Source organism: Quercus lobata, chromosome 4 (genome assembly GCF_001633185.2).
Source record: "Quercus lobata isolate SW786 chromosome 4, ValleyOak3.0 Primary Assembly, whole genome shotgun sequence".
Lineage (NCBI taxonomy): Eukaryota > Viridiplantae > Streptophyta > Magnoliopsida > Fagales > Fagaceae > Quercus > Quercus lobata.
This window is the reverse complement of record NC_044907.1, coordinates 43,779,543-43,788,605: the sequence shown is the minus strand read 5'-3', so window position 1 is coordinate 43,788,605 and position 9,063 is coordinate 43,779,543. Positions and strand designations below refer to the sequence as shown.

Here is a 9,063-nt window from a genome sequence, read left to right as displayed (position 1 = left end):
GATACAAGGACTTCTTCTTGAAAGCAGGAATTATTCAAGAAAGATTTGTAGATTTGGAGGATTTAAGAAACAGCTTTATCCCTAGCTGTTTTGAAGGGAAAGGATGGGAAAGGCTTCTGAGTGATCTCCCTGTAGTGTGTGAACCCCTGATTAGGGAGTTTTATTCAAATGCTGTGATAAGGGAGGATGATTTAAGCTGCTGGATTAGAGGTAAAGAATTCACTTTGGATGCACATGACATTGATGATGTGCTAGGGCTTGAAGGATTAGAAGATCAGGAGTTTGTCAATTACAAAGATAGGATTGTGTCTATTGAAACTGTTCAACAAAGGATAGGTGGACAGAGAGAAGGGAAATGTCTGAATACCACAGCTTTTCCAGTGGACATGAGGTGTCTAAGAATAATCATGATGTTTAACCTATATCCCATAAAGAAGTTGACTACAATCAACTGTGCAAGAGCAATATTTCTGATGGATCTCAAAGAAAAGACATTCATTGACATCAGTTCCCACATATATGACACTATTGTGGATGAGACTAGAACAACTTCTAGGCCAAAACTGATCTTTCCTAGTTTGCTGATGAGGATCTTTAGAAAGAAGGGTGTTCCAATCCCTCAAGACAGCAGTCCCATGTCCACACCCTCTGCAATTAATAGGCTTACCTGCAAAAGGATAAGTGTTCGGCTTCCAGGTGAAGAAGATGAAGGTGATGAAGGAGAGGGTGTCCCAATGGAGACTGAGGCAGAGGCAGCAGGGCATGCATCAACCTCAACACCCAGAAGGAGTGGCAAAAGGACTAGAGCATCAACTCCAGATGCTTTTCAAGTCATTCTGGAACGACTTGATGGGATCAAAGGAGTCCAGACTGAGCACTCTGAGAGGATGAGAGCCATGTAGGACCAGATTGATATTTTGTCTGCAAAAATTGACAGCTTCACCACCCAGTATAGACAGTGACCCTTTGGCCATTCCGGTCAAAAAGGGGGAGATGATACCAATGTTCTTTCTGTTGTTGATGAGATTGTTGATGAGAAGCAGAAAAGCAGCTCTTAAGGGGGAATAATGTGTTGAGGGGGAGTTGTCAAAATCAGAGACATTGTTTATATATGCTTATGTTTTGGGCATTTAATATTTATATGGGTTTGATACACTGTGGTTTTTGGTGTATTCTTGTTTCTAACTCATATCTTATAATCTTGGTTTAATCTTTTATATACATTGTTGATGTTATTCAGAATATATTGTGGTTTGTACCCATGTGCTTATGTAAGCTTTTAGGGTTATGTTTTTATGCATAATTTGTAGGCTTTATGGTTTGTACCTTACTTATTGCAGCCTTTTATGCTATGTTGAAATCAGTACTTTAATCTAAATGTCTTGCATTTTGTTTTAAGTACTGTCACTCTTGTGCCCTTGTAGGATTGTTCCTAGATGCATATACTTAGTGTATTATGCATTGGTTGAGTGTTGGGCATACAAGTATCTTGCTTTGTTCTTGTTAACTTGTATGTTCAAGTGTTCATTCCAAGTGTGAATGAGCACTGTGAACTCTACCTTGTGGTGTTCACTTGGTTGATCAAGTCATGATTTGATTCTTCACTTCATCTTTGCTTGATCACCTTTAGCTTGTTTCATATGCATTTCATGCTTTTCTGCATACAATGATCATGGTGTATTGTTGTGTTTCAGGAGTTTCATGATCTTATGATTCAAGTGCTACACAGCTTCTAGAGTTAGGTGTGAGTGAGTTTTGTTCAACTGTTCTTAACTCACATGTTAAGTCTAGAGTCTGTTTTAGGGTTTTGTCACGGAATAGCCAAAGGGGGAGATTGTAAGGTTGAATTTAATCAACCATTTTATTGGCTTTATTCCGTGCCAAATTTGCTTGTATTTCAGCATTTAGTAACCCTGTATTTAGGTGGGTTTGATGTAAGGGTAGTGAGTGAGATAGAGTGTTGATTGCTCAAGAGTGTGCAAGAAAACAGAGACTCGCGGCTTGCTCTCGCGGGTAGCTCGCGGCTTCAAGCCGCCAAATGTAGCACACGTGCCAAGCGTGCCAGAAGGTGAACAGTCATGCTAGCTGGAGCACTACAGGACAAAACAGGACAACTGGGCTTACGGTTATCTCGCAACTGGGTCTCGCGACTTAGTCAAGTCGCGAGGCCAAGCCGCGAGCCACCCCTGTTTTGTAAAACCTGACGTTTCACATTCCTCTCTAACTCCAGTATAAATACCCCTTATACCCACAAATGTATAAGAGCTTCCAGAGAGAATTTTGAGAGAGAAACTCTAAAGAAAAACAAGATTGATTCACCAACAATCTATACATTAGAGTCTCTTCAAATTCCTCAACTCTCTTCCTCTCCATTGTCAAATTCTTGAGAGGCATTTTACCAAAACCTTGTTCTCACCATATTCATCACTGTGAGAGGGTTGTTTGGTTTGCTGGGAAGCAGTTAGGAAGGAATCAATCTACATTGGTTGATGCTATGGTCTAGTAGCAGAATCTGGGAAGTTAGAAAAGAAAAAGGTTCGGCGCAACCTCGTTGGAGCAAGAAAATTGGAGGGCTTAGGTGCACTAGGTAGATTAGGCTTGGAGGGTCTATTGCTATCCTTGTATCCCAACTACATTTTCTAGTGGATTGTTTACCGCTTGGAGGGCGGCGGAAAGGTTTTACGCCGAGGGCTTCGGTTTCCTTTTCGATAACACATCGCGTGTTGTCTTTGTGTTTGCATCTTCCTTCCCTTTTATCTTTGCCTTTTATTATCTGCTGTAGGTTGTGATTTTAATTTGGCTTAGATAGTTTATCCAATTCCATATTATAGCTTATGTTCATTTTCCGCACACTAGTTGTTTGACATAAAGCTTGAATTTGTTAATTTGTAAATTGGGGGTCTAAACGTTCAATGGTGTTTATACACATATTTGAACTTTCACAAAATGATGGATTTGCTAAACGACTCATTTGATTCCCAGCACCAGTGAGTTTCTATATTTTCCCCTCTAGATGTGAATCTACAATTTTTAGAAATCTTGGATGAAATCGTGAAAGCATATGCTTAGGATTGTTAATTTATTGGTAGCACCATAGTTTGAGCCTAGTACTAATAAAGGTTCAATAAAATTTAACAACTTGTTTTTAGCCTACATATTATAGTATCACATTTGTATTTGTACATGCAATTAAAGTTGGTAACATATGCAGGGACGCAGACTTCGACCTGAGCGACGACATTTTACTTGCATCATATCTAATCGGGTGTGTATGTCTAGCTTATGTGGAGACCTATATGACCAAAGTACCATTGCATATGAATATACAAACAGGGTATGAATGGGTACAATATATATTAACTGGAAATAAGAAGAAATGTCGAAGACGGTTTAGAATTTCAAGCCATGCGTTTGGACAATTGTATAATACACTGTGTCAGTATGGATATAACAATACCAGAAGAGTTTGCTTGGAAGAGTCTTTGGCAATGACATTGGTGGTACTTGGTCATGCTGAGGATAACAGAATGGTGCAGGATAGATTTCAGCACTCGGGTGAGACAATGCATTGACACGTGGCCACGGTGGTTACATTGTTAGCCACCGTTATGGCAGCAGACATTATCAAGCCTATTGATCGTACATTTCGGGACGTGCCAGAACATATTCAGCATTCATATCGATATTGACCACATTTCAAGGTACTTTGTGAATTTGGTATCTTGACTTGATTTTATTCAAATTATCTTTATGGTCATACTACGTATTTCATTTCACATGGTATTTTTGTGGCAATGGTTAGGGTTGCATTGGTGCGATTAATGGGGTCCACGTCCTTGTGGTTGTACCAGTTGATGAGCAACACCTGTGGCAAGAAGGGGATCACCACAACAAATTGCATGTGACTTTGACATGAAGTTCACATTCGCATGTGTTGGATGGGAAGGGTTAGCGCATGACACGAGGAATTTTTTAAGCTGCCTCAATAATGAGAGTTACAACTTCCCAAAAGCTCCATCTGATTTGTAAATATGCAGTTTAATTACAGCATTAAAGTATGTATTAATGTAGTGAAAACGTTAATGTAATAAACATGTTCATTTGCAGGAAAGTATTATCTGGTTGATTCAGGGTACCCTATTAGGAAAGGGTTCCTTGAACCATATAAGGGGGAGAGGTACCACATCCCTAAATTTCAGCCTTGTGAAATGCTGCATCGTCCAGAGGAGAGATTTAATTATCTCCATTCATCACCCCGTTCGGTCATAGAATGAACTTTTGGAGTTTGGAATAATAAATGGAAAATTTTGAGAAATATGCCACCCTTTCATATACGCACTCAAGGTCGCATCATTGTTGCTACAATGGTTCTTCATAATTTCGTTAGAGCACATGAGATAAACAATGACGTTGAACATTCCAGATCTACAGGGGGCACATTTGGACATAGTGAGAGTGGTCATTAGGATGCCGTGGCACATGCAATCTCAATCTTGGACGAACCTGAGATGAAATAGGTTCATGACAATATCACAGCATCGATATGTGCAGACGATAACTGATTATGGTGACTATTATTTTTGTCACAATAAAAATTTAATGTGGTTGAAAATACCATTAACATTATGGAAATTTTTTTGTGGGGACCATAACTGATGGTTCACAAACTTCAATATTGTAATACCATTTGTTGTTGTATTGTTGGTAAGCAGAACTGAGGGCTCACAAAACTTGATTGTAATACCTTTAATTTATGCATTTGTATATATTTGTTACATGTGAAACTCATGGGTATTGCAACAGTAGATGTCAAAGTTATAGGGGACTTCTAAATAGACTCCAATCTTATCTGAACAAGAGATAAACAATACTAGAAAACATAAAACCCGTTTGTATACAGGAGAGAGTATATCTTCAACGTAATTAAGATTGTACTCTTTCTACTACTTTGCAACCTAGCTTTGGGTCAGAGACAATACCACTCTCTCTAACATTACAGAGCAAAGCATCACGCCTGGTTAAAACTACATGAAAAAAGCCATCAACTTCCTTTGTAAGAAGATCTAGTCCTTGTGAAAGTCCCTATGCTTTCCTTGCCAAATCTGAAACGGAATTTTGGAATGCTTCCACTTCAATAGGGTCCACACCATCTTGGATCATGGGATACAATTTCTTTACACTTGTATCAACTGCTTCAAGCTCTTTCAAAACTGTAAATCTTCCACTTGAATATAAATTTCTAATTTCGCTATTAATGCTAGTTTATAAACCGGTAAAAGCTTGAGCCCACATGTATTTGTCATCACCATTCAAATCAAACAACTTTCTTGCAGAACCAAAGAAGGCTGAAGCAAAGACACTGCAGATAAATACAGTCTCCACCTTAACCCCATACATAGCACGCATTAAAACCTTCCCTTTGGCTGAGTACTTTACATAATTGGGAAGATTGAGTGATTCCACAAGCTTGTTCAAAATGGTGGAATAGTTTTCAACTCGAGGGTTCTTTGAACTAATATGCTGTCTCCATGGAATAGTTTTCAACTCTAGGGTTCTTGATAAACTGCTTTGAAGAGCTGGAATCCAAATTGTGCAGCACACACTGAAGCAAGAGATGGCCCTAGTTCAACCTTGAGATTTCAGAGTTAAAAGCATTGTATATGTCAAGCAAATTCACATTGATGTCCAAGTATGCATCTATCCATTTCTCATCCCAGTTGTACACCGGGAGTTCAAGCTCAGCTATGAGGTTTTTTATGTCATTATGAGTTTCACAAAGCGAGGGCATCGCTAATTTTATCCATGACAAGCTAAGGACTCCATCCTTGTCCTCTGGGTTAAGCTTTCTTAGCCTCCCTGCCAAGGTTTCCTCAAAATTGTTCAATAGTAAAAGAAGCCTTTTAGACAAATTGGAACCCTTGGGTGATATCATTTGGAAAGGATTTCCAAAATGGAAGAAGGGATGGGGTAAGTCATGTGGACGACTCATGTCAATGAATTAACTGCACAAGAAAGTTAAAACGGGCAGGGATGACATTAAAAAAAGCATCAGAAAAACCATAAGACAAAGCACCAATTTCCTGCACCATATGAAAATAATTAATACAATTCAGAATTTTTGCATGCAGTATAAACAATTCCTTGAGACAATAGCAGGAAAGTAATCATTTCGGCAAAGATGTTTCTACCAAAACACCTACCTATGGATAATAACTAGAACCAAACAAAATACTCAATGAATTCCATTTCCATTTTGTGGATACTAGTGCAATTATCATTCTGAACTAAGTAGAGATTTTATTTTTCAGATTTTAATAACCCACCATCAGGAAACAACAACAACAACCTTGCCATCTCAAAATTTCTAGGTCGACTATGAAACCTAAACAAACTAGCCAAGATCCGCCACATGTAATCATTAGTTGCTGAAAATTTAGATCTTGCACATTTCTTTTTTCTTCTCAGCAATATAATCAAGCTAGAGACTAACCCAAAAGAAATAATCCCTTGACTTCCTTCAAATCATATTCATACAACAGATCTAGATCCCATAATTTCCATTTTCACAGGGGTAGTCTGATGAACCCAGCTTTCAAGAGCAAAACCAAAACCAAAAAATTGAAAGAGAAGGCTACCCTTCTCTTCTCCTACGTTTGTTACAAATTTACAGAAAATAATGTTTAAAAAAAAAAATGAAGATCCAAAACCCAAACCCTCTTCTTGCAAAACAAATTATACATCAACAACAAAAGGTTTCAACTTTCAACCATAAATCGCTTGCATCCAAACATATACCATCATAAATTAAAACAGAATCTATATAATCATCCAAAACAAAGAGACAGAAAATCAAAATTAAGAATAAACACATACCCAAAAAATAATAACTCACCTAACATTTAGATCTATGAATCAGAACCCAGATTAGGCCAATCTGACCCAAAAATTTCCTCTGGATGTTAAAAAAAAAAATTCAGCTAACAAACTTAGGTGCTATTTATTTCTTGACACCTGAGAATTCTTTGGGATTGTGTAATTCATAACCTCACAAGTTTCAAGAGCTTTGTGGGGAAGAAGGAATGGGGTAGGTGGGTGTAGGCTCAGTGGCGGCTCTAGAATTATTTTCTAGGGTGTGCAATGAGAAACATAAATTATATAAAATCTAAAACAAAAATGAAGTTGAATATATTGGTATTTTAAAAAAAAGAAAACCCAAATGCAAGAAGTTTTACGATTACCTTCTTTGAGGTTTCACATATTGAAATCGTTACATGATATCTTCATTATCAATTCTATCAGTTACATTTTTTTCAATGTACATAGCCAAACAATTATTCATCCACTGATCTCCCATTTGATCGATTGATTTCAAATTTTTTAAGATCTAAATGAGCTTTTTATATGGTTTAAGAATTAAGATTAACAAATTTATAATTTTGTTGTTGGGTTTATTTTTTTATTTTTTATTTATTTTATAAATTAGATCAAATTAGTTTGTTATTGGACTTTTATGTGTGTTTAAAAAGGCAAGATATTGTTAAGGGCATCAGATACAAACTTATTTCAATTGTATTTAACAAAATTTTAGAGTTAGGGTGTTCAAATTTTTATTTAAGGGGTCAAAAAAAAAAAAATTACATTATAATATATATTTTTTGGGCTAGTTCAAGGGGTTCATTTGAACCCCCTGAGCTTAATGTGGAGTCGCCCCTAGGCTATGAGTCATGTGACCCCTGTTCTGAGCTCTTCGCAGGCATCGGACCGATGTAGGTCTTCCTTTTAGATTTCTCTAGTAGGCGTGGAACTCTCTGAAGGCACAGGCGTTAGCTAGGGTATGATGAGGAGTGAATAGACAAAAAAAAAAGGGTCGAACTTTGGTATTTATTTGCTATAGTACCCGTATCAAAAAATATCATCCGCATTTTTTCACTTATTTGCAATAAGTTTTCAATTTCAACAAAATAAGTTCTATCCAAATGGACCCACAATGTCAAGTGGTAGTGTTCATTTTATTTAGTTATTAAGTGGCGTGATAGTCTTTAATTAAAATAAAAAGAGATTCTAGTTAAAAAAGTACTAAAAGTAAGCCAAACCCATTAAAAAAAGGGCTTCACAACACCTAACAGTCTTAGGTATCTGTCCAGAGTTGCTTACTTGACTGAATGGTGAGAAAGTTGTCTGGTCTTGTTGATGATTGCAATGTGTTGTTGCTGCGTCTGCCTCAGGTTAAATTGACACATTGCTTCAGGGAAAGCAAACTTCCCCCCCCCCCCCCGGGGCGCTGTATCTCAGCTGCTGTATAATGATAAGACGGGCGTTTATCGTCCCAGACTCTGTAATGTTGCTGCTGTTGGCAGTGTTTCTTAGTTAATGTTAATTCCTTGGTTACCAATATATATATATATATATATATATATATAGGATGACGTTTTGATGGTTACATTGCTGGTCACATCCGGAATTCTGGATAGGGTTTTCCTTGAGCAATGTTACGGATAATTTTTTATTATAATTTTTTGACACAGTGCACATGGATTTTATGGGCAAATACTTAACGATACTTTTGTTGCTTTGTATAAATCCACCGCGTTTATTATTTTGCAATTATTACTTGTCTGGCTGGTCCTAGAGACGGAACCATGTGAATGTATTCTCAAAATATATAAGATGTACCCCAAAATACTATTTTTGGCCTCCCTCTTCCAAAAATATTTTCAAATTGACCTAATAGACCCAAAAATAAAAACTACCTACTTTCCCCGATTGCCCCCATGAATAAAAAAACCTCTGATCAAAACAAACCCAATTATACCAAGAATAATAAGAATAACCTCTAAATTAAAAACAAAATAGAACATAAAACCAGTCTAAACAAATCCAAAAAGTATACACAATATAATCACAAATTTGAAATAACAAAACAGAAATCACAAATCCCCAATGTTACCCATTAAAACATTTCCCCCTCTGTCTCACTCTCTAGCTCTCATTCTTAAATGCTTCCACACACCAATCCTAACCAGCTGCATGGTTTGATTCGTCTGCACCTTTGGCTTGGCGCAT

The 9,063-nt window shown here is 37.2% G+C and overlaps 1 pseudogene; it reads right to left on the bottom strand.

Moving 5' to 3' along the window:
- Nucleotides 1-4,923: 4,923 nt before the first annotated feature.
- LOC115985266 lies at nt 4,924-5,989 on the bottom strand (annotated as a pseudogene).
- Nucleotides 5,990-9,063: the final 3,074 nt, after the last annotated feature.